We start from the raw sequence: 8818 nt of genomic DNA on the forward strand, positions 1-8818 counted from the left end.
GAGGAGAGTGAGAGTAAGACAGACACCCTCAAACTTCCAGCTACATTTATTGGAGAATCGGATCTTCAGGAGCCCGTTGAAGCTGAGACAAAATTATATGAAAAAGACCCAGCTTCAAGTATGGAAAATTATGAATCAGAATCAGGGGAAGAGAGTGAGTGTGAGTATAGAGGTGTACCGTTGACAGGGGCCATAGACAATGAGGAGGTGAGTTAATCAGGAATACACACAAGGAGTAAGGGGCCCGTTTCAGAAAGACCGCAGCTACAGGCCCCTCTGATACAGAAAAGAGGAGGACAGAAACCAGTATATGTTCCATTTGCTATCACAGATATTATTTGTTAGGGGATAAGATGCCCCCACCCGCAGAGGGAGGCGGCAAGTGGATGTCCACCCTTTTTAGTTCAACACAGAGCATGCAGTTGGCGATGGGAGACTTTAGAGGAATGGATGTGTGCCACAGGGTGCCATCCTGGCTCAGATAATTTACACACCACTTTGTTCCGTCAGGCAATAATTTTAGGACTTCCACAATTAGTGAAAGAAGCCATGGAAGGAAATCCTGACCTTCCAGGCAGTACGGCAGATGTCTGGGAGAGACATCTTTCACACCACATCAACACATTTAAAGTTAAACAACAGGGAAAGAAAGAGGAGGTGATGACACCTCAGGAACAGCTCCTAAAAATGCAGTTAGATGAGGCATGGAAAAAGCTTAATGATAAACGAAAGGAAGAGAAACAGATGGTTCAGCAGTTTTCTCGGCAGGTGCAGCCAGATCCGTTAGGTCCGCAGCAAGATTTTGCTCCGATAAACCCTTATTGGGTCAGTCCAAGGGGAGGCATGTGTGGGAGACGCGGCCGGCAGGGATACGGCTTGATAGGCGGGTACTTAGGCCGAGATCAATGTCACGCCTGCAAAGGGTATGGTCATTGGCAAAGGGACTGTCCATATCACAACTACCCGGAGGTACCAGGCAGTGTTCCACCATCTCATGGAATTTATCACTGGAGCCGATCTCATCTGACACCGTCGACCTTGTGGGGTTCTCAGGAAGCCCGGAGAGACTGCCGTTTTCTGGGCCATTAGTGACCTTTTTTGCCAGACAGACTGTGTTACACCCTTTTTTGATTTCACCACATTGTCCTATCAACCTGTTGGGACGAGATCTCCTTGTGAGGACAGGAGCAGCTATTCTGTGTGGAGATAAAGGTCTGGTGGGGCAAGTTCCTAATGGACTGAAATTGAACACACCAAGGTGTGAAGGGACAAATTCTGATGAGTCCGACACCCTCTCCAGAACAGGGGGTGTGGGCAGATATTTATTGGGGAGAACTTGAGCCTGAGACCTCACCTGGTGTCGGTGTTGTGGCATTGTTTCAGAGCTGGAGGCCCTGGTTGTCGATGCTAAGTCCCTTTGCCCCGCCAGTTGATCCCTATCATGTCACCCTATTTTACGACCATGGGAATAATGAGGTGTATCAGGATGCTTTTAGAGAAAAGTTATAGGGAAGTGTCTGGATGATTACATCACCGTGTTTGTGTGTTGGGCCTGAAGGTGTGGCTGCACAGGTCAACTTTGCTGAACAAAATGAGTGGTATGAGAGACTGTAAAGGAAATGTTGTCATTTCTGGGTCTCGTGAGCTATAGTAGACATTTTATTCCTACATATTTAGAAAAGACTACGCCCCTACGTGCAATGATGAATGAACAGGGAATGCGTGATTTGGCAGCCCGGCTAACATGGACAACTGAGGGAGAGAAAGCATTAATTGCTCTTAAGCAGGTACTCAATACAGCTGCAAATTTAGCAGTTCTGGAATATAAAGATACTTTATTTTTGGATGTTTCTGAAGGAGAACATACAGTAAATGGTGTTCTCTTTCAGAAAAAAGGGGGTGAAAGGAAAGTATTAATGTATGCAAGTATAATGCTGGACCCCATTGAAAACAGGCAGCCACCGTGTGTAAGGCATGTAGCAGGGGTAGCAAAACTTTTACAAAAAACAGCACATTTAGTGATGGGTTACGCTCTGACAGTTCTTACAACACATAGTGTGGTATCACTGGTCAGCTCAGCAGCATTCACCATGACCTCACTTAGGCAGACCAGGATGGACAAGATTTTAACTGCACCAAACATAACATACACACATAAAGGGATGAATATGGCAGATGGTATAGGAGAGGGTGAACCACACAGATGTGAGGAGAAAGTGAAGAAAGATGAAAAAATCAGAGTAGATCTTAAGACGGAGCCGTTAAACGATCCAGATTAAATACTAATCACAGATGGCTGTTGTTTCAGACACCCACAAGAGGGTCTGAAAGCTGCCTATGCAATAGTTAGAAAATTAGAAGAAAATTTTGAAGAAGTGGAAACAAGAAACCTAACAGGTAAAGAGTCAGCACAACTTGCAGAATTGAAGGCAGTTATTAGAGCATTAGAAATATCAAAGGGAAAGAGAGTGACCATCTATACAGATTCAGCATATCTAGTGGGAGTGATTCACTTAGAACGTTGTCAATGGTTGCGGGCAGGTTTTAATACAGCATCAGGATCTCCTATAAAACATGAGGCAGAGATGAGGCAATTGGCACAGGCACTCATGGAACCAGGGGAGGTCACAGTCATAAAATGCAAAGGTCATAGTAAAGAGAACTTTCTGGAGGGAAGAGGTAATGAGGCTGCAGATCAGGCAGCAAAGAAGGCTGCAGGGTATAAACCAAGTTACAATTTGTTGATGGTAGAGAAAACAGTTCATGAAATGCTTCCAAGATACGACAGGGAAAGACTTACTTGTGATCAAGAAGAAACTTGTCCACATGAAAAAACAGTTTGGAAGGAAAGGGGGGCTGTGAAAGTTGAAGGAATTTGGCGGGGCCCAGACGGCAGACCTGTTCTCCCGCCCGGTCTGGTAGATGCCGTTCTGGAAGAGGCCCACGGCCTGACACACTGCGGGAAACCACAAATGATGCGGTATCTAGCACATTGGTGGCATCCATTTTTGCCAGCCAGTGTAGAAAATTATATCAGAGAATGTTCAATATGCACACACTTTAATGTGAAATCAACAATTCGACCACACGAGGGCAAGTTTCCAGTTGCCCCCATGGCAGGGCAAGAAATAATTATAGATTTCACTGATATGATAGACAGGGTCAATGGGTTCCGATACCTCTTGGTGGCAGTGGATGCATACACTGGCTGGCCAGAGGCGGTTCCCATAAAAGCAGAAGATGCAAAAAGTGTTATTAAATTTTTGATTAATCAATATATTCCAACACATGGTTTCCCCAAACGAATTAGGTCTGATAATGGAACTCATTTTAAAAATAAAGATTTACAAGAAGTAGAAAAAACATTGGGCCTTAATCATGCATTTGGCACCGTCTATCATCCACAATCACAAGGGAAGGTAGAAAGAATGAATCAAACACTGAAGAGCAAAATTGGCAAGATATGTGCTCACAGTGGAATGAAATGGACACAGGCGCTTCCAATTGCCTTGATGTCAGTAAGAAGCTCTGTTAGCTCCCGAACAGGATTCACCCCCTTTGAGCTCGAGCGGGGTGTTCCCTTTCCGGGACCAGGAGCAGAAAATCCATAGGCCAGCCCAGCACTTGTATGAAATATAAATTGTTCAACTAAAAACAACTCTCTCAGTTTTCTCCCAACAGGCAACTTCAGCAACCACATCCAGTTCCAGGAACTCAACACACAGCTGAGTGGGTTCTTCTGAGAGTCATCAAGTGAAAGTGGTCAGAGCACAGGTGGACTGGTCCCTTTGAAGTTGTAGAGTGAACATCACATGTTAACCCTAACATCCTAACATACTAACACCCTAACACATTAACCCTAACTCTGGTATCACTGGAATCAATGTACCCCAGCAGGTAATTCACAGAGACAGATTCGGAAACATCTACAGGAGACGGCACAATGATTACAGTTCTACTTTTGTGTGCGTTGTGGGGAGGATCTCAAGGCAACGTGGGAGAGATCTGCCTGGGTTACACAGGGGTGATTCTTGATTACATCAAAGGGAGTGATACAACATTTCAGTTTGATTTATGTGAGGTTATAGGTGGCTGTAGAGACCCTGGAAATTGGAGGAACATGGATGTTTACTTATGTATGTACAGAAATGTCCATCAGATTTGCCAAAATGGTTATGGGCCACGTTTTGGGGCAATGTGTCCAGGTTGGGATTATGTTAACTGGTGGACAGGGCAGGCTTGGAGTGCCTCTCCTCCACATGGCTGGTCAAAAGAAAACTGGGAAAAAATTACATTCACTAGAGGACTTTTAGCAGGGCGGAATCATAAGGGGTTGAATCCTTTATTATTCTCTATTAAAAGTATGCATTCTTTTCCGGAGATAATAAATAATAAAGGTGATGATAGGTTATTCATAGTGTTAGGTGTACATGTTGGAGGTCAAGATCCTAAAGGTATAATTCAAATTAATTTTAGGAATAATTCAATCCCTGTACCAACTTTGGCAACTCCAGTGGCCGATCCTAAGGTAGTAGCAGTAGATTTTAGTAAATTTACTGCGGAAGATGTGGTGAAGATTGCTACAGGTTATGGGGATGTAAATATTTGGTTGGAATGGATCCAGGCTACAGCAAAGGATCAAAAAATGACAAATTGTGTTGCCTGCTCCGCTGCTAGACCTAAGTTATATACAGCTCCGGCCCCGTTGCTTGTAGAAGCAGACCCTCAGGGATTTCATTGTATGTTAAGTTTACACATGTATGATAATCCTGTGAATTGTTCCACTTTGTCAGATCTTTTTCCAGTGGTCTCGAATAAGACAGCTCCTCCTACATTTGTTTCAGTCAGATCCAATTTTACCTGCTTGTCACTAACGGGAAGAAGGTTGGTAGGTGACTTGCCTCCAACATGGTGTAAGTACATGGTAAATGTCACTACATGGAGTAACGCTTCACACTTTCCAGTTCATTGAGCTGATTTGTTTTGGCACTGTGATCCACACACTCTGATGCCAGTAATCCCACCCGATTGGTCAGGAACATGTACTCTGGTTCGTCTCCTACTCCCTATCACTTTATTAAGTCCAAAGGGGGAGCAGGTGCTACCTTCAATTAGACATAGGAGGGGAACATCATTTGATCTCACACAGGGATCCCCAACATATATTGATTCAATTGGAATTCCAAGGGGAGTCCCTGATGAATATAAATTAGTGGACCAGGCATCAGATGGATTTGAAAATGTACCTTTAATCTCTGCACTGTTTCCTATAACCCCAAATAAGAATGTGGATAGAATCAATTATGTTCATTATAATGTGCAGCGATTGGCGAATCTCACCAGAGATGCAGTGGCTGGGTTGTCAGAACAGGTTGCAGCCACTTCTTTGATGACTGTGCAAAATAGAATGGCACTTGATATGCTTTTAGCAGAAAAAGGAGGGGTTTGCACTATGTTTGGAGATCAATGTTGTACATTCATTCCTAATAATACAGCTCCAGATGGTTCTGTGACCCGGGCACTGGAAGGTTTGCGGACACTGTCAGACGAAATGAAGGCGCATTCTGGTGTAACTAATCCACTAGAGAAATGGATGGACAGAATGTTTGGTAAATGGAAAGTGATCATTGTATCTGTTTTGATGTCATTAATTTCTGCAACCGCCGGCTTAATTTTGTGTGGTTGTTGTTGTATTCCTTGTATTTGTTCTCTATGTAATCGTATAATCGGAACTGCGATTGAAGGAAAGCAACCTCCTCCTTACCAGATGGCTCAAATTCGAAGGGAAACCATTCCCTTGATGGGAGTAAGTGATGGAGAGATGTAAGGGAATTGACAATAATTTGGTAGTATTGGCCTAGTTTAGGCTAGGCCAAAAGGGGGATTGAAGAGAATTATTTTATCTTGTTAGCATCTTTTATCTTATTAGCATGTGTTATACTATATGTTTTTGTTTTCTGTTACAGTTAGTTTAGAAGTTAGGGATAGTATATAATCTTTAGTAGGAATACACATAAGCAAGTCAGTTGACCCTTCCTTGACCTGAATACTGTTCAGACAGTTGGAGCCAGGCAGACAGGAAATAGTAGACCCCTATCGTAAAACATGACAGCATAGTTTACTGGTGTTGATAAGTTCCTTGGCAGGAATATGACCTCGGACCTGGCCATCTGGGAAAGATAATGGAGAAGAAGGACCGCACCAACACCAAAGGAGGCTGGAAGAAGAAGATGGGGTCATCCAAGAAGAAAGACTGGATTGGACTGAATTAGCATCAATAATTTACATATATCTTTCTATAAAAGACTGGGTCAAGGGATAGTTAGGTCGTCAGACTTCATGCCCTGACAATTGACTTGTTGTTGGTAGGGTTATGAACTGGCCCGGAGCTCTGTAATATTTGTATCTTGAATTGATTCTGTTTGCTAAATACATTTTGAAATTGACATTTGTTTACTTGAAGTCTTCATTTAAAGAACGCGCGGATTGGCAGTGACACACAAGAGGTATTGCAATCCAACACTTCATACTTTGGTTTTCTGTGTTGAAGTGGACAGTTTTTGTTATATAAATTTTAAAATATTTTCAGGAATTCATTTTATGCCTTGTCAAAATCTGCATCAGCATATGATGCCCAATTATATGGGAACAAGTAATCTTTTAGCACACCCATGGACATGGACTCTTTTATCTGTTATACTATATTTTTTGGTCATGTTGGTTCTCTATGTAGTTGCTTTTGTAAACTGTTAAGACTGAAAGGTTGTCACTCATGTATTAATGTTATTTATCAGTAGACCACTTAAAATATGATTAGTAATTTCATTTGTGAATATATTATCAATTATTGTAGCACTGTGTGTGGTTATCCTGCTTGGCTTGGTAATTTTGGGATGTTGGCCAAAACTATACAGTGCATTGATTAATTGTTCTGCGTTATGATTATTAAGATTTAGAAGGTAATTGATGAAATCACTACAGACAAAATGACCTTGTGGCACATTATGCAGAAGTGAACCTCCATCCAATCGTTTATACATCAATGTCTGGACCAGGTGATATGCAACTTATGAGATTTTTTTTCTTTTAAATACATATTTCTAGTGTAAAACAATCAATCACATTATCCACCAGTGTTGCTAGGTTTTGATAGATGCTTTGACAAGTAAAAACCTGGCTTGCACACTATCGACAATGTCTCCAAAGTCTTATCTTTTTTGTTTTTTGCGGTTCCTGCAATACTCAGTATGTGTTACTGAGCTAGCTGGTCAGTCTCAAATGCATTGTGAATGTCCTGGTACCTTGAGTCAAGTGCGCTGTCTTGTTACCAAATACTATCTCAGGTGGCTTCCTTCTGGAGCATCAGCTGTTTCTCATTGTTGGGGAGAAAGTGATTTTCCCGTGCTGTTGCCATCAGAGGAATGAGACGGAAGCTTCAGTTTACTTGCTGCAAGGGCAACCACATGTCTGCAGTGTGAGCTACAAGTGTGGGTCCTGGTGAGGTTTATTGAGTATGGATGATTACAGGAGCTGAGCTCATTCACCTATGAGTATCATCAGTGAATGATAATATTAATATTAACACTACTACTACTACTACTATATTACTACTACTATAAATCCCTCCACCACCCCTATTGACCTGTAGGAGTCAGGGTAGAAGAGCAAAGAGAATGAGAGGGGAGAGACCTCTACTGGAAACCACACACACATATATATGTGTGTATGTGTGTGTGTGTGTGTGTGTGTGTGTGTGTGTGCAAGCCAAATTAACCTGATTATTAATTAGCCCAGATATTATTTTAATTCAAATAATTAAGGGCTTGAAATTACAACCACTTTAGTCACATATGTGCCCAAAATGTAATCTGCAACTTTTATTTAGGAACAAACAATTATTGCATTGTCAGCAAGTCATAGCATTAGCCTTTATGTCATTAACTGATTTAGGTGACAAAGACACAGGGCAGAGCAGTTAGCTGTTTGTGTGTGGTAGGTGTCAGCAGGGACACTGAAAGAATGTTTTCTAGCACTTGGACATATAAAATTATTTGATGCCCAATTGATGTCAAATGAGCTGCAGCAGCAGATTTAAAACCATGGTCTTGCAGAGCTTAAGTGAGTAGCACAAACATATGACATATGATAGCTGTCATGCGTGGGTCCAATGGAGGTTTTCAAGCACATTTTAGAAGGCTCCAACCTGAAGCTATCTATGTGTATTGTTATGCACGTAACCTGGTGTTGTGCCATACTTGCAAGTCCATCCCAGAGCCTATGGAGCTTTTCTGCTTGTTGGAATGTGTGTAATCTTTCTTCCTCCCTATAGCGAATCGGCATAAGTTCAGGGAGACTCAGGCAAGGCTTGGATTAACAACAATTGAGCTTGTGCAACTTTCAAACACTCGCTGGGCATGTCATATGCGATCATTCAGTGCAGTTCTTGAGACATTGTCTGCTGTTAGGACTTGGGTTGTTACGGGACCCGAAAGCAGGCAAAACGCAGTGATAAAAAGTCCAAAAACTAGTCTTTATTTGACTAACAAATCAAACTGGCAGTCCTCCTGGACTGCAGGGAAGCACTAAACCAATCTTTCAGGGCGCACAGAGAGCTCCAGTGCAGAACCAACACGGGAGTCCGGTTCTGCACGTTCTCTAGTCCAGCAGGATGGTGTGGAGCCCTCAAACGAGCAGGGAAGACACCAAAACTCTCCGACGCTGGTAGGCACGCACTCCGTCCCTAAATAGGTGGCCAGATGTAGATTGCCGACAGTTGCGTCCGCCTGCAGCGCCAGCCGTAGCAAATTATCAGCTCCTC

This window comes from Takifugu rubripes, chromosome 13 (assembly GCF_901000725.2).
Source record: "Takifugu rubripes chromosome 13, fTakRub1.2, whole genome shotgun sequence".
NCBI classification, from domain to species: Eukaryota; Metazoa; Chordata; class Actinopteri; order Tetraodontiformes; family Tetraodontidae; genus Takifugu; species Takifugu rubripes.